A 15,757-nucleotide genomic window follows, 5' to 3' on the forward strand; every position below is an offset into this window, starting at 1 on the left:
CTATTTAGTGACATGAGAAAATGCTCATAATATAACATTAAACGAAATGTGAAGGAAAAGCAAAATACAGACTGTATAAAGTACATGATTCCTACGTTGTTAAAAACACGCATAAACATAAAGATGACGGCCAAGAAGGAAATGCTCTAAAATAAGAGGCAATGAGTGGCTCTGGGTGGCAGGATCAATTATGACGATTTTCTTCTTTTACTTCTCTGTATTTAAAAATGTGTTAACAATAGCCGGGCGCGGTGGCTCACGCCTGTAATCCCAGCACTTTGGGAGGCCAAGATGCGCGGATCACAAGGTCAGGAGATCGAGACCATCCTGGCTAACACGGGGAAACCCCGTCTCTACTAAAAATATAAAAAATTAGCCGGGCGTGGTGGTGGCGCCTGTAGTCCCAGCTACTTGGGTGGCTGAGGCAGGAGAATGGCGTGAACCCAGGAGGCGGAGCTGGCAGTGAGCTGAGATCGTGCAGCTGCACTCCAGCCTGGGCGACAGAGTGAGACTTTGTCTCCAAAAAAAAAAAAACAAAAGAAACTGTTTCACTTCGGTAATAAGCAGAATGATAGACATTAAAGGATACATATTTGGGGAAGGAAAGAAGAGAAGAAAGTGCAGACCATGTGTGTGAGCTTGCCAGATGCAAAGTGTTTGTAGACGCTGCATGGGATGAAAAGAAGACTAAGACAAGTTTACCACAGGAAAGGAGCTTACAAGCCATTTGAGGAGACAACTTAAACATACGGTACTCAATGCTACCAGGCTGCCTATAGATAAGTGTTGAAGGAGTTCTTGCAATTGCTAGGGTAGTTCAAAAAAATAGAAAGTCACAGAGCTATGGTGGTCGACGAAGAATGAACGATGACCGAACCCAGCTGCCAGGGAACAGGGCTCTGATGGATGGCTGGGATGCCCATGGTGAGGGGAAAGATGGGGGGAGCTTTGAGGAGGAAGGGCAGTTTAAGCTTAAGGCATGCACACATGGAGGAAAAGGGAAAACAGCACACAAAGCAAGTCACTTTGCCTGAAACAGGATTCATGGAGAAGAGTGGTGAGAAATATGGCTGCAAAACTAGGTTAGAGCGAAGGCTTTCAGCCTCATCAGACTCCAGGCCTCCTTTGCAATCCTGAAATGAGAAATCACAGACAATATAGCCTAATCTGCATATAATTTTAATAAATCAATGCTATGACCTAGTTGCAATATAAAGGAGAAATAAAAGGGAAAGAACTTATAATGATACAATATACATTACACTATGTAGATGTTCAGGCATAGGAGCTGTAGAAAACACAATGAGGTGGTCAGCTTCTTGCCCATAGGCTACAGTCACCATGAATGGGGCAGTTACACATGCTGACTGATAGGCCAATTTCAAAACCACAAGTAACTATACCAACATGGGAAACAACTCCTGGTAAAGTCTCAAGAAAAAAAAAAAATACAGGATTCCCTCCATTTAAATTATGCAAAAAATACCTTTTGCTTATAGAGATCATTTAGGCTCTGATGACTACCAATAGATTTTTCATTTCTCTGTTGCCTGGCAGGCATTTGAAAGTCAAATGGGATGTGGAGCAATTGCCCTATACATTGCTTGATTTCTAGCACCCTTGGCACCACCCACTAATTGCCAATGGCAAATCACCCCCTTAATACTGTGAAAACCACGAATACACCCACAGAATTCTAAAGTAACTGTAGAGGCTAGGAACACCCTTGCTGAGAACCCCAGGGATAGAGCTAGAGTCAGCCTTTCTCACCAGGGGTACCACTATCATTCTGGGCAGGACAGATCTCATGCTTGCACGATGTATCCCTATCATTCCGTGCTAAAAGCCAATCATGGTGACAGCCAGAAAAATAGCCCCTCATTCATCCTCTTTGCATGCTACCTCTGAGAGACGGTGACCAAGATCTTGGAAGGCTTGAGTGACAAGCTGCTTCAGCAATTGAGGGTAAAAGTCTGAGATAAGAAACTCTGATTTTAAAAACTTTTAAATCCCTCTATGATGCAGCTTTCAGAGAGCTAAGCTTCAGTACCATGTGATTGTTAAAGCAGAAAAAGAAAGCTATAATAAAAGCACCCTTGAACATTTACTAACATTTGACTATTTCTCAAACCCAAAGGTGGCCTTTGGCTACTTCTGAAAAAAGCTAGGTGCTGGAAAGCATGCTACCTGGTAGTCTGGGGAATATACAGCTCATGTGTGGAGCACATTTGGGTTTTCATGCCACTCATGGGAAGGTCATGAAAAGAATGCAATGTCACTCCTTAGAAGGACTCAGCACAGCTGACAGAGAGACTACCACCAGCTAGGAGAGAGAGGAGAGGGAGGGATTCAAAGACACTCAGGAAAGAGAAAAGGGAAGATAAAGCTGCCTACAGAGCATCTTCCCACCTTTTATAACCTAGGCCATCTTTAAATATTCTGTTTACTTTTTGAGACAGGGCCTCATTCTGTCACCCAGGCTGGAGTGCAGTGGCACAATCTTGACTCACTGCTGACTCGACCTCCTGGGCTCAGGAAGATCCTCCCACCTCAGCCTCTCAAGTAGCTGCGACTACTACAGGCGCACGCCACCATGCCCAGCAAATTTCGTTTTGTTTTCCATAGAGATGAAGTCTCACGATTTTGCCTAGGCTGGTCTTGAACTCCTGGGCTCAAGTGATCCTCCTATGTTGGCCTCCCAAAATGCTGGGGTTACAGACGTGAACCATGAGAACTTTCTGTCCTTTCCCCTGCTTTATTTTTCTTATAGCACTTATCACCATCTACAGTGCCAGACACATCACAAGCATGCAAATATTTAGTGAATTAACTCATTCAACAAATATTTATTGTGTGCCTACTATATCCCACAAACTATTTTTTTATGCTAGAGAAAAAGCAGTCAACAAAATCGACAGCACCCTCATCTCACAGACCTTACATTCTAGCATACGGTTTAGATGATAAACAGATATGTAATGTAATGTGCCATGTGGTGATAAACAGCATGAATAAAATAATTCAGGGCAAGAGGTTTAGAGGGATAGTTGGTAATGCTTTTCTGAGGAGACATATAAGCAGAGACCTGAAGGATGTGAAGTAAACCACGCAGACATTGAGGCAGTCGATCAGAAGGAAATCCTGCCTTATATGAAAATTAAAGTAAAGATATCATGATTAACAAATCACGCAAGATAAATCAGGGCAATGGACTTTACTTTCAAACTAGGGAAGGGACTGTGTCACGTATACAGCTGGACTCTCAACTTCTAACACAGTATATGTTCTTATGAAAAACATAGTTCCATATAGGCACAAAATAAAAATTAGTGAATGAATGAATGAGTGAATAACACAAGCCACCTTGTTCCTTCCCCAAAAGACATATGTGTTTCCCACACAGAGAATCACTGGCTCTAGTAGATGTTAATATCACTAGGCTTATTAAATAATTTTGCTCATAGTTGAGTCTTGCTACTTATATTGCTAACATAAACTTGAGGCAGAATGGTCCAAAAAAAATCAACATGGAAAATCCAACCAAAATATCTATATCACACATGGCCATAAAATTTAGACTCATGGGAGTAAAAACATGAGGCTTTTTGACCCATTAGGTGTCTGTGAATCAGAGAACTATCAGCTTTGAATAACCCATAGCAGTCACTGTTTCCATCCTCATCTCTAGGCATTCTTGATAGATGAGCATGTAAATTACTCCATCTTCAGAAAATTTCACCCACAATGAATCGTTTATCCATTTTAACTCTTGTCCCACCTCAAATGTGTCTTAAGTTGAAATAAAATAGACCAAAATCCAAATGTAAAACTTTCTAAGAGTACTAATTTGAGCTTTTTGACATACTGTTTAAACAGACAATGTAAGTACAAAAGTGTTATAATTCTTAATATATATGTTATATACATTTTAATAACTTAAAACTCTTCTGACAGGATTAAACTAAAATTGAGCAGTTCCTCTTCCTTCCTTCCTTCTGTTAAACTTAACAATACCACCCAAGGGAAGAAAATACACTTTTAACAGAAACATCATTTGCTCTTAAAAATCCTTTCCCTGTCAATCGACTGCATAAAAATGTAAACTTCCAAATATCAAATATACAAAATGGGGGGAAATCCATATATATGACAAAGAGTGCTAATAAATTAATAAGAAAAAACAAATGTTCTCATGGAAAAGGAGACAGAAGAAAAAATAAAAATGACTAGACCATAAATATATGAAAAACTATCACCAAAGAAATGCATCTGAAAATAATGAGAGTCTCTTCAATCAACAAGGGTTTCTTTTGTTTGTTTTTAACAATATCCATTGTAGAAAAGAGTGTACAAAAAAAAAAATACTTAAATGTTCACAGGAGCATTCATTGGCCCAATCTTTCAGAAGGATGTCATGGTTAGCATTAAATGCCTACATCAAAAAGTCTGAAAGAGCACAAATGGACAATGTACAGGCACACCTCATGGAAATGGAGAAACAAGAACAATCCAAACTCAAACCCAGCAGAAAAAAAGAAATAACAAAGATCAGAGCAGAACTAAATAAAATTAAAACAACAACAACAAAAATACAAAAGATAAATGAAAGGAAAAGCTGGTTCCTTGAAAAGATCAATAAAATTGATAGACCATTGGCGAGATTAACCAAGAAGAGAGAAGATCCAAATAAGCTCACTTAGAAATGAAACGGGAGATATTACAACTGATACCACAGAAATAACAAAAAATTATTCAAGGCTATGAATACCTTTACAGGCTTAAACTAGAGAACCTAGAGGAGACAGATAAATTCCTGGAAATATACAACCGTCTTAGATTAAGCCAGGAAGACACAGACTCTCTGACTAGACCAATAACAAGCAGCGAGATTTAAATGGTAATTGTAAACATTGCCGACCAAAAAAAAAAAGTCCAGGACCAGACAGATTCACAGCTGAATTCTATCAGGCTTTCAAAGAAGAATTGGTACCAATCCTATTGCCACTATTCCAAAAGATAGAGAAAGAGGGAATCCTCCCTAAATCATTTTATGAAGCCAGTATTACCCTAATAGCAAAACCAGGGAAGGGCATAACAAAAAAAGAAAACTACAGACCAATATCCCTGATGAACATAGATGCAAAAATCCTCAACAAAATACTAGGGAACTGAATCCAACAGCATATCAAAAAGAGAATCTGGGCCGGGCGCGGTGGCTCACGCCTGTAATCCCAGCACTTTGGGAGGCCGAGACACGCGGATCACAAGGTCAGGAGATTGAGACCATCCTGGCTAACACTGTGGAAGCCCGTCTCTACCAAAAATACAAAAAAAAAAAAAAGAAAAAGAAAAAAAAAAAAACTAGCCGGGCGAGGTGGCGGGCACCTGTAGTCCCAGCTACTCGTGAGGCTGAGGCAGGAGAATGGGTGAATCCGGGAGGCGGAGTTTGCATTGAGCCGAGATCGCGCCACCGCACTGCAGCCTGGGCGACTGAGTAAGAATTCGTCTCAAAAAAAAAAAAAAAAAGAGAATCTACCATAATCAAGTGGGTTTCATACCAGGGATGCAGGGATGATTTAACATATGTAAGTCAATAAATGTTATACACTACATAAGCAGAATTAAAAACAAAAATCACATGATCATCTCAATAGATGCAGAAAAAGCATTTGACAAAATCCAGCATCCCTTTATGATTAAAACCCTCAGCAAAATTGGCATAGAAGCCACAGACAACATTATACTGAATGGGGAAAAGTTGAAGGCATTCCCCCTGAGAACTGGAACATGACAAGGATACCCACTTTCACCACTTCTATTCAACATAGTACTGGAAGTCCCAGCTGGAGCAATCAAATAAGAGAAAGACATCAGGGCATCTAAATCAGTAAAGAGGAAGTCAAACTGTCAGTATTTGCTGATGATATGATTGGATACCTAGAAAACCCTAAACACTCATCCAAAAACCTCCTAGAACTGGTAAATGAATTCAGCAAAGTTTCAAGATACAACATTAATGTACACAGATCAGTAGTTCTGCTATATGCCAACAGTGATCAAGCTGAGAATCAAATCAAGAACTCAACCCCTTTCACAATAGCCACAAACAAAATAAAATGCTTAGGAATATACCTAACCAAGGACATGCAAGATCCCTACAAGGAAAACTACAAAACACTGCTGAAAGAAATCACAGATGACACAAACAAATGGAAACACATCCCATTCTCATGGATAGGTAGAATCAATAGTATGAAAATGACCATACTGCCAAAAGCAATCTACAAATTCAATGAAATTCCCATCAAAATACCACTATCATTCTTCACAGAATCAGAAAAAACAATCCTAAAATTCATATGGAACAAAAAAAGAGCCCACATAGCCAAAGCAAGACTAAGCAAAAAGAACCACAAATCTGGAGGAATCACATTACCCAACTTCAAACTATACTACAAGGCCATAGTCACCAAAACAGCATGGTACTGGTATAAAAATAGGCACTAGACCAATGGAACAGAATAGAGAACCCAGAAATAAAGCCAAATACTTACAGCCAACTGATCTTTGACAAAGCAAACAAAAACATAAAGTGGGGAAAGGATACCCTATTCAACAAATGGTGCTGGGATAATTGGCAAGCCACAGGTAGAAGAATGAAACTGGATCCTCATCTTTCATTTTATACAAAAATCAACTCAAGATGGATCAAAGACAAATATAAGATGTGAAACCATAAAAATTCTAGAAGATAACATTGGAAAAACCCTTCTAGATATTGGCTTAGGTAAAGACCTGATGATCAAGAACCCAAAAGCAAATTTAACAAAAACAAAGATAAAAAGATGGGACTTAATTAAACTAAAAAGCTTCTGCACAGCAAAAGAAATAATCAGCAGAGTAAACAGATAACCCACAGAGTGGGAGAAAATCTTCACAATCTATACATCTGACAAAGGACTAATTTGCAGAATCTATAAAGAATTCAAACAATTCAGCAAGAAGAAAACAAACAATCCCATCAAAAAGTGGGTTAAGAACATGAATTCTTGAAAGAAGACATACAAATGGCCAACAAGCATATGGAAAAATGCTCAACATCACCAATTACCAGGGAGGTGCAAAGCAAAACCACAATGTAATACCACCTCACTCCTGCAAGAGTAGCCATAATAAAAAAAATAAAAATAGATGTTGTTGGGGATGTGGTGAAAAGGGAACACTTTTACACTGCTGTTGGGAATGTAAACTAGTACAACCACTATGAAAAACAGTGTGGAGGTGCCTTAAAGAATTAAAAGTAGATCTACCATTTGATCTGGCAATCTCCGGGTAGGTATCTACCCAGAAAAAAGAAGTCATTATAGGAAAAAGATACTTGCACATGCATGTTTATAGCAGCACAATTTGCAATGGCCAAAATACGGAATGAGCCCAAATGCCCATCTATCAATGAGTGAATAAAGAAAATGTAATATATACATCATGAAATACTACTAAGCCATGAAAAGGAACTAAATAATGGCATGTGTAGCAACCTGGATGGAATTGGAGACTATTATTCTAAGTGAAGTAATGTAGGAATGGAAAACCAAACATCATATGTTTTCACTCCTATGTGGGAGCTGAGCTCTGAGAATGCAAAGACATAAGAATGATATAATGGACTTTGGGGACTCGGGGGAAGGAGTTGGGGTGATGAGGGATAAAAGAGTACACACTGGGCAAAGTGTGCACTGCTCAGGTGATGGGTACACCAAAATCTCAGAAATCACCACTAAAGAACTTATTCATGTAACCAAATACCACCTGTTCCCCAAAAACCTATTGAAATAAAAAAAATTTTAAATTTTTAAGAAGAATGATGTCATAGTTAACGTATTATATATGCTAAATTTTAAAGAAGCATGATCCAGAAACTACACTTACAAGCATATAACCTGAGGTCAGAACTGTGCTTTAAAGGATGTTTACCACGGCATTGTAAGAAACTGGAAATCACCTAAATGTACAAGTGTAAGGGTTTGGTTTAATAAATTATGGCACAGCCATACGTAGAATGCTACATGGTCATTTAAAATACTGTTATAAAAGAATTTATGATGGTGCATTAAAATATTAATGACACATTAAGTTTAAAAGGCAGGTTTTTTTTCACCAAGTGGCGCATATATATATATATATATATATATACACACACACACACACACACACACACCCCACTGTACAATATGTTCAAATGGACCTAATTTTGTATATTTGTGTAAAAAAAACTTGTATATGGTAGAAGACACTAAATATATCCAACAAAATGAAAAACAGGATTGTGTTATTTATGTAACTTTCTGTTTTTAAAATATTTCCACAATAGAAATACAATCCTTCTAAGAACATTGTCTTTTTAAAAACTCTTCTGCCTGCTTTGCTAGAACCTGATTTGGACAATTTGATAATTTTTTTTAGGCACAAGAGAAAGTATACTTAATAAAATAGACTTCTCAGAAATAGCCTATGTGTAAAATTCTATTTCATCTATTTAATGCTTCTAAATCTTTATGCTATAATCTAGCATAAACTTAGATAAGAACATTTATTTTAGTCAGAAAACATGTTAACAATTGTGTTGCCAAGCAATTCGGTAAAGGGCAGGAACTGAAAGATCATCTATTTCAAGTAATTAAATCACATTTAATATTAAACAATAACCCAAACAATAATTGTCTAGTTTATTCCATTGAACAAATTTTACTTTGTGTACCTACTGTGTGTTAAGCACTGTACTGATGGTTAACTTGACAGAGTCTTCTTTAATGCTTTGGATTTGAGATCAAAGAAAATTCAAGTCTAAGAGGTTAGTCTGAACAGTTGTCCCTAAATCTAAAGCCCCGTAGAGCAGCAGCTCCTCCAATAGAAATTCCTCTGATGCATAAAGATGACCCTGGATGTTTTATGCCTCAGCTGCTATGTCTTATCTGCAAAGCTCTCCTACTCCTGCACGTGCAAGACACCCCATCCTCAACCCAAACCTCAACACTGAAATGCAATGTGCCAAAAATGAAGTCAGTCTAGCACATAATCATAATTCCAAAGGTAAAATAATGCAATGCTTTATTTGAATCAAATTTCAGTGAAAGTAAGCCAACTAAAGCCACCTGTTACACGCATAGAACCGTCTTTTAGCAGTTCAGCAACCAAAAAACTAGAGATATTCATTCTTTATGAAATTACTGAAAGGTCACTTTTAAAGAGAAGGTTATCTATGGGACAGCTGGCAATAGACTAGTTGTATTTAAAGACTCTACACCTGCATTTTAGAAGGCACTGGTAATTGAGAACATTGTAATGTACTATTACTACACTGGTGAAGAAAATTAATGAAAAATATTACTAGGTGTATAATTCTAAAGAGCATTACATTTGATAATTTAACTGTGAAAACCAAAATCATTTAAATTCTAAAAAACACTATTTGCTTGAACAGTCTGCACCCCTTTTCAAAAGGTTCATTAAATAATCCCAGTGTTACAAATAACCTCCTTAACCTCCTATAACAACAGAATAGATGTTCAACAGCTGTCAAAATAGATTCCAGTATCCATTCTATTCAAGTGTGTTAGAAGAAGATCTTAAAACTGTCAAGGAGTGTCAGAATGTGGGTAACTTAGTAAAAATGTAACTGAGCTGATTCCACCAACTACAGAGAAAAGGGGAAAGCTCAAATCAGCTCAAAGTAAAAGATCAATCAAAGGGAGAAGGATAAGAGAAGATCATATCCAACTACAGGTAATGTCCCAACTCCATACTCAAATATAAAGGGTTTTCTCTAATAGAAGACTGCAGAACAGAATTCTGAAGAGGCACCAATCATTCCAAATAACAGATCAACACCTCCTACAGGCCACCTTGCTGCTTCTTGGGGCACTGCTAATTCGGGACAAGGTTGCCAGACTCAGCAAATAAAACTATAGGACTCCTAGTTACATTTGAATTGCAAATACGCCATGAATAATTTTCTAGTATACGTGGTATAAATATGCCCCATTGGCAGTTCAATTTAGCTGGGGTTCCCGTCATTTCTCTGGCAACCCTACATGAGGGAGATAAAGCACAGTCCCTTCCTTCTGGACTCAATGTTCCAGTGTAGGATTTGTTAAAAGGTAAAAAATTTATCTTTTTATCCCATCTCTACTAAAATACAAAAAATTAGCCAGGCGTGGTGGCACACGCCTGTAGTCCCAGCTACTCAGGAGGCTGAGGCAAGAGAATCACTTGAACCCGGGAGGCGGAGGTTGCAGTAAGCCAAGATTGCGCCACTGCACTCCAGCCTGGCAACAAAGAGAGACTCCATCTCAAAAAAAAAAAAAAAAAAAAAAAGAAAAGAAAAAAGTTAAGCTATACAAAAGTTAAATTAGCAACACACTTTACGCTCATAAACTTTTCACCAAGATTCACCTACTCTTAATTTGTGTCACCTTACGTATAAACATTTGAGAATAAGCTGCAAGATGCAAGAATAAGATGTAAGTCCTCATCCCTAAAGACTTCTGCATGCATCTCCTAATAAGGACATTTCCTGGTGTGACCAAGGTACAATTATAACAGAAGGAAATTTATAATTGATACAGCATTATCCCCTAATATATAGACTACATTTAAATTTCACCAATTGTCCCAATACTGTCCTTTAGAGCAATATTTTCTTCCCAATCCAGGATCCAATCCAGAACTTCATGTGGCGTTTAGCTATCATATTGCTGTAGATTCCTTCGCTCTGGGGCATGTCCTCACCTCACCTAACATGGCAGTGTCAATCCAGTGTGCTAAGTGCTGAGCTGGTGATATGCAGATGCCGCGTGGGAGCTTAGGGGATGATGAGGCATCTTCTTCTTTGTCTTCGAGGCATCTTCTTTGGCCTCGGACAAACATATCTGCTCTGTTCAAGGACTGAATAACAGCTGATGGACACCATTTGCCAGTTTAACTTGTGAAGTTCAACAAAATACCCAAGCACCTTCTATTTTAACTCTGGGCATCTTTCTCTCTCTCAATGAGAAGGCAGGAAGGTCTTTAAAAAAAAAAAAAAAAAAAAAAAAAACAAAAACAAACCAAACCAGCAGCAGCAATTCTTGTCCAAATTATTCCTATCTAAAATGTTGTGAACTAAACATACATACGCCACAATTATTTCCATAAAACCTACCAGCAGCTTAATATCAGAATCACACGAGGCTCCAGTTTGACCTTATAGCTCAGAATTTCAATATTTTAACTGTGCTCAGATCATCTGCAAATACCACAATAATCTGGAAAATGTGCTAACACAGCTCATTCTGCCACAAAAAGAAAATGTGAAAATAGGGAGGTTTTGTTAAAATAATAACAACAAAGAACAATGACAAGAAAGCCTTCTCTTTTTCCAACTAACGCTTGTTCAGTGAAAGGTAAAAGTGGAAATAATATTAAAGAGCAAAAAGCAAAGCATAATTATTTTCTTGTTTAGTTGAGGTATACAAAAATACCCAAAGGTTTTGCACTGAAAGGGTTTAAGTTTAATAATAATTTTATCCAGTGTTACCTCTTTAAAAACAGAATTTTAAAAAATTATCAGAAATTTTTAAAGGATCCATACTATCAAAATAGGTATAGAATCCCTGTGGCATGCTTTGAATGGCTCCATGACCACTCATACTGGAATCTTTACAGGCAGGGATACAGAGGTCACAACACAAGATTTTATGTAACTTTCTCCAAAAGAAATTATTTAGCATGGACACCTGAGTCCTTCATACTTGAAGAGAGTACATTCAATGATCTAATCAATTAAAAGGATGAAAGTGAACACAAACTTAACTTTGATGTTATAGACAGTCCAGCCTGCAGAAATCAGGGCCACAAGGCTTAAAGTCCCAATTGAATTGGATCATCGGATCCAGGCCTTCGTTCAGGCCCAGAGGGGCCTGCTGTTCGCCAAGAGAACCATGTGTTTATTTCAGCTCTTGCTAACAGTGCAAAAGCTCTGAAAAAGAAACCATGGTCATCTTTTCCTGGACCTTTTAAAACCCACATTCCTGAATTTGTATCCCATTGTTTCAACTGGTACTTTTGAGAAAAATGTCACTCTGCTTTTGTATAATACGATACAGTTTACAAAGTACTTTTACACATCCATAATCCTGGTAATAGCCTTGTAATTTCTGTAGTGGTAACTCTATTTCACAGATGAGGAAACTGAGACTCAGAGAGCTTAAATAATTTTTACGAGGTAACACACGTGATGACACCAAGACCCCTAACCCAGGTCTTCTGTAAGGGTCTGAGGGGAAACGAGCATCTATTTCCTCTGGCCTTTATCACATATATCTTGGTAACAGCGTGAGGATTATCATCTTGACCTGTTTTGTTAATCAATCTGTATGCACTTAGATTTATCTCACAACCTAGATGGTAAACCCCTTGTGGATTACGGATGTCCGTTAAATTTTTTTTAATTCATTCACCCGCTCTTTCAACAAAAGCGTTCTGAGATCACCTATGTGCTAGACACACTATCAGGCACTGGAGGATAAAAGTGACTAAGGCACAGGGTAATCAGATGGTGAACAACACCAGTAGCCTGTGACTAGTGCTATACAAAGGTATCAGCAGGGCACCAGCAAGCCCTGAGAGACTGGGGAAGACCCTCAGGAAGAGCTGTCATAGACAAGGAGACTCCTGGTTGGTCCACACCACCATACACATTAACACCCAGTAAGGAACTGTTTAACCAACAAATGAATGAAATTTCTCCCCACAGGCAGTGAGCAGTCATGAAGGACACCCAGTGTTCCACTAGGGTTTAGGGCAACTCCAGAGCGGATTCTGCATAAACCAAGAGGACATTGCTGGAACAGTGATTATAATACGTTTCCTACATTGTAACACTCTCCAATTTCAAAATATTAGTGCTACTCACTTTCCAATCCAAACAAATCTGTGCTTTATCATGAGTAAAGAAACAGAAAGGAGTGGGGGAGCCTGGAAATGACTTTGAGGGGACAATTTTAATGAATGTAGTCTTTGAAATTCAGGTAAATAGAGCCTCTCTCATTTCCAGCACAAAAAGTCATTCACTGTGGCAGCCAAGTCGGCCATGAGAAAGTTGTGATACCAAAGTCTAGGTCATAGATGGTCGGGAAGCGACTGGATGTAACATTAGCTTTTCCGCTACTAACAGGTGCCCTTAGTGGACCCCAGTACACCTCAGCCTTCTCAAGTCTTCAACAAAGAGGCTGCAGTACGTCAGGTCTCTTCCACTTCCTTAATTGCATGTTGCTAGTAAATGAAAGAAGTATAACTCACTCTTACACCAACTGTAATATGTTTTCCTAAACTAATGTTCTGAAATTTTCCACCACTTACAAACAACAGGAGAGCTCATTTTAATTTACAGCCCTCAGATTGGTGCTTTGCCTAATTCCAGATCCTATGGAGATCCTGACCCAGCACATCAACTCCTAGTTTGTCAAAGTCAAGGACGTCATGAGCAATTAGATAACACATTCCTTAGGCTTTCCTTTCTGCAGCATGCAAGGCCTGTTTCCCTCCCCAAGCCCAGTCCACTCATGCAGAGGCCAGAGAAGCATCCATTCCATGAGTCTTCCTTGAAGGAAGAGAGAGAGTTAAATCAATGCCTTTCACTTAATTTTTTTTAAAGCCAGTGGAAAAACAAAGCTAAGCCATACCAAGCTATGGAGAGTTAAAATGTAATAAGTAAGAGGAATATTTAAATGGACAAGCTGAAAAGAATTTTTCCAAGATGAAACATATACGATGTTACTGTGAATTATTAAAACTACCATTAAAAATACATATTTTTCGTTCAATTGCCAACATTTTCATTTACCTAAGAACTGGAATCTATCTTCAGCATTCATGCAATAGCAAGGATTCAACACAGGTTTGGGGATCAGAAAGATGTTGGTGACATTAGGCACATTTCCAACCACTGTAAACCTAAGTTTCGTCATCTGGAAAATGGAGATAGTATCTACATTGTGGGATTTATATAACTTAGAAACCAGTGATTAAGTACTTACAGTGTCCTTGACTCTGAGAGGTCAGCCCATTATCTAATTATTGAAATATATTGCATTTAATTTTCACAGCCACTCGTTCTGCTTCTTTGTATCATTCATCCATTCAATAACAGGAGATAGTGTTTATGTATGTATGCTGCTGTCTGCACACTGTGCGACACACAGAACATGCTAAGAAAAAAGAATGGACGCTCTTACCATTCAAGGAAGAGCATATGGTCATTTTTAGAACTACACCGAGAGAACAAAAAAGATACAGAGATTTAGACCGCAATTCTGAGTTACTTTTGTTAATAAGTGCCTAACACACTCAGCACTTTTCACTGTTTTTGCGTGACCCAAAAGAAGCAAGATTCAATTCACTTCATTACATCTTTTTCTTTCTTTCTTTCTTTCTTTTTTTTTTATTTTATTTTTTTTTTTTTGAGACGGAGTCTGGCTCTGTGCCCCAGGCCGGAGTGCAGTGGTGCAAGCTCGGCTCACTGCAAGCTCCGCCCCCCCGGGTTCACGTCATTCTCCTGCCTCAGCCTCCCGCGTAGCTGGGACTACAGGCGCCCGCCGCCACGCCCGGCTGATTTTTTTGTATTTTTAGTAGAGAGGGGTTTCCCCGTGTTAGCCAGGATGGTCTCAATCTCCTGACCTCGTGATCCGCCCGCCTCGGCCTCCCAAAGTGCTGGAATTACAGGCTTGAGCCACCGCGCCCGGCCGATATCTTTTTCTTAAATGTGGAAGCCCTACTCATCACAGTGATCTAGCCTTTGACTGTCTACTATCATAAAAGAACTGAAAATTAATCTACAGGTATATTTCATAAAAAGTCACAAATCTGTGGTCCAAACAGGCCAAGAAGTGCGGGAGGAATACACTGGAAATCAGGAAGACTTTTATTTTTATTTTTTATTTTTTTAAGATGAAGTCTCACTCTGTCACTCAGGCTAGAGAGGAGTGGTGCGATCTTGGCTCAACCGCAACCTCCGTCCCCTGGGTTCAAGCAATTCTCCTGCCTCAGCCTTCCGAGTAGTTGGGACTACAGGCACACACCACCACGCCCAGCTAATATTTTGTATTTTTGGTAGAGATGGGGTTTCGCCACGTTGGCCAAGCTGGTCTTGAACTCCTGACCTCAAATGATCCACCCACCTAGGCCTAGCAAAATGCTGGGATTACAGGCCTGAGCCAGTGGGCCCACCAAGAAAACTTTAAAAACCACCCTTATTCATTCACTCATTCATTCATTTACTCATCTTGTCTCTCTTTCTCCTCTGCTGTCAATAGTTTTGTGTTCCTATCTTCATTCCTGATTCATAGAAATCATAGAATCTTAAGGTCAGAAGGGACTTTGGAAGTCATCCAAGAAATCAGAGCTTCTTTTCTAAGCAAATAGACGCTAAATCCCTACGGTAGAGAGGCACATGGGGTGGTTCCGAAGCCAGAGTGCTTGTTTCCTCCCTGACAAATGGAATAATGGCAGTTCCCACCTCATCTCATAGGGTTATTGGGAAGAATAAATGAGATCATGTTATGCAAACAATTGGCACAGAGCAGGTGCTCAATAAACAGGAGCCAGTCTTATTCACAAGGATTATTCTGCTCAATGCTAAAGGCTCGTCCAACTCTGATGAAGCCCAGGCCACTGCATTGTTTGGGCAGCCCTAATCATCATAAAGTTTTTCTCCGCTCTG

The 15,757-nt window shown here is 38.9% G+C and overlaps 1 protein-coding gene across 5 annotated transcripts in view; it reads right to left on the reverse strand.

Annotated features, from left to right (window-relative positions):
• LOC105481794 (sterile alpha motif domain containing 4A) overlaps positions 1-15,757 on the reverse strand; it is a 224,917-nt gene that overhangs the window by 197,319 nt on the left and 11,841 nt on the right. The gene's annotated exons all lie outside the window — the stretch shown is intronic.

This window comes from Macaca nemestrina, chromosome 7 (genome assembly GCF_043159975.1).
Source record: "Macaca nemestrina isolate mMacNem1 chromosome 7, mMacNem.hap1, whole genome shotgun sequence".
Taxonomy (NCBI): domain Eukaryota; kingdom Metazoa; phylum Chordata; class Mammalia; order Primates; family Cercopithecidae; genus Macaca; species Macaca nemestrina.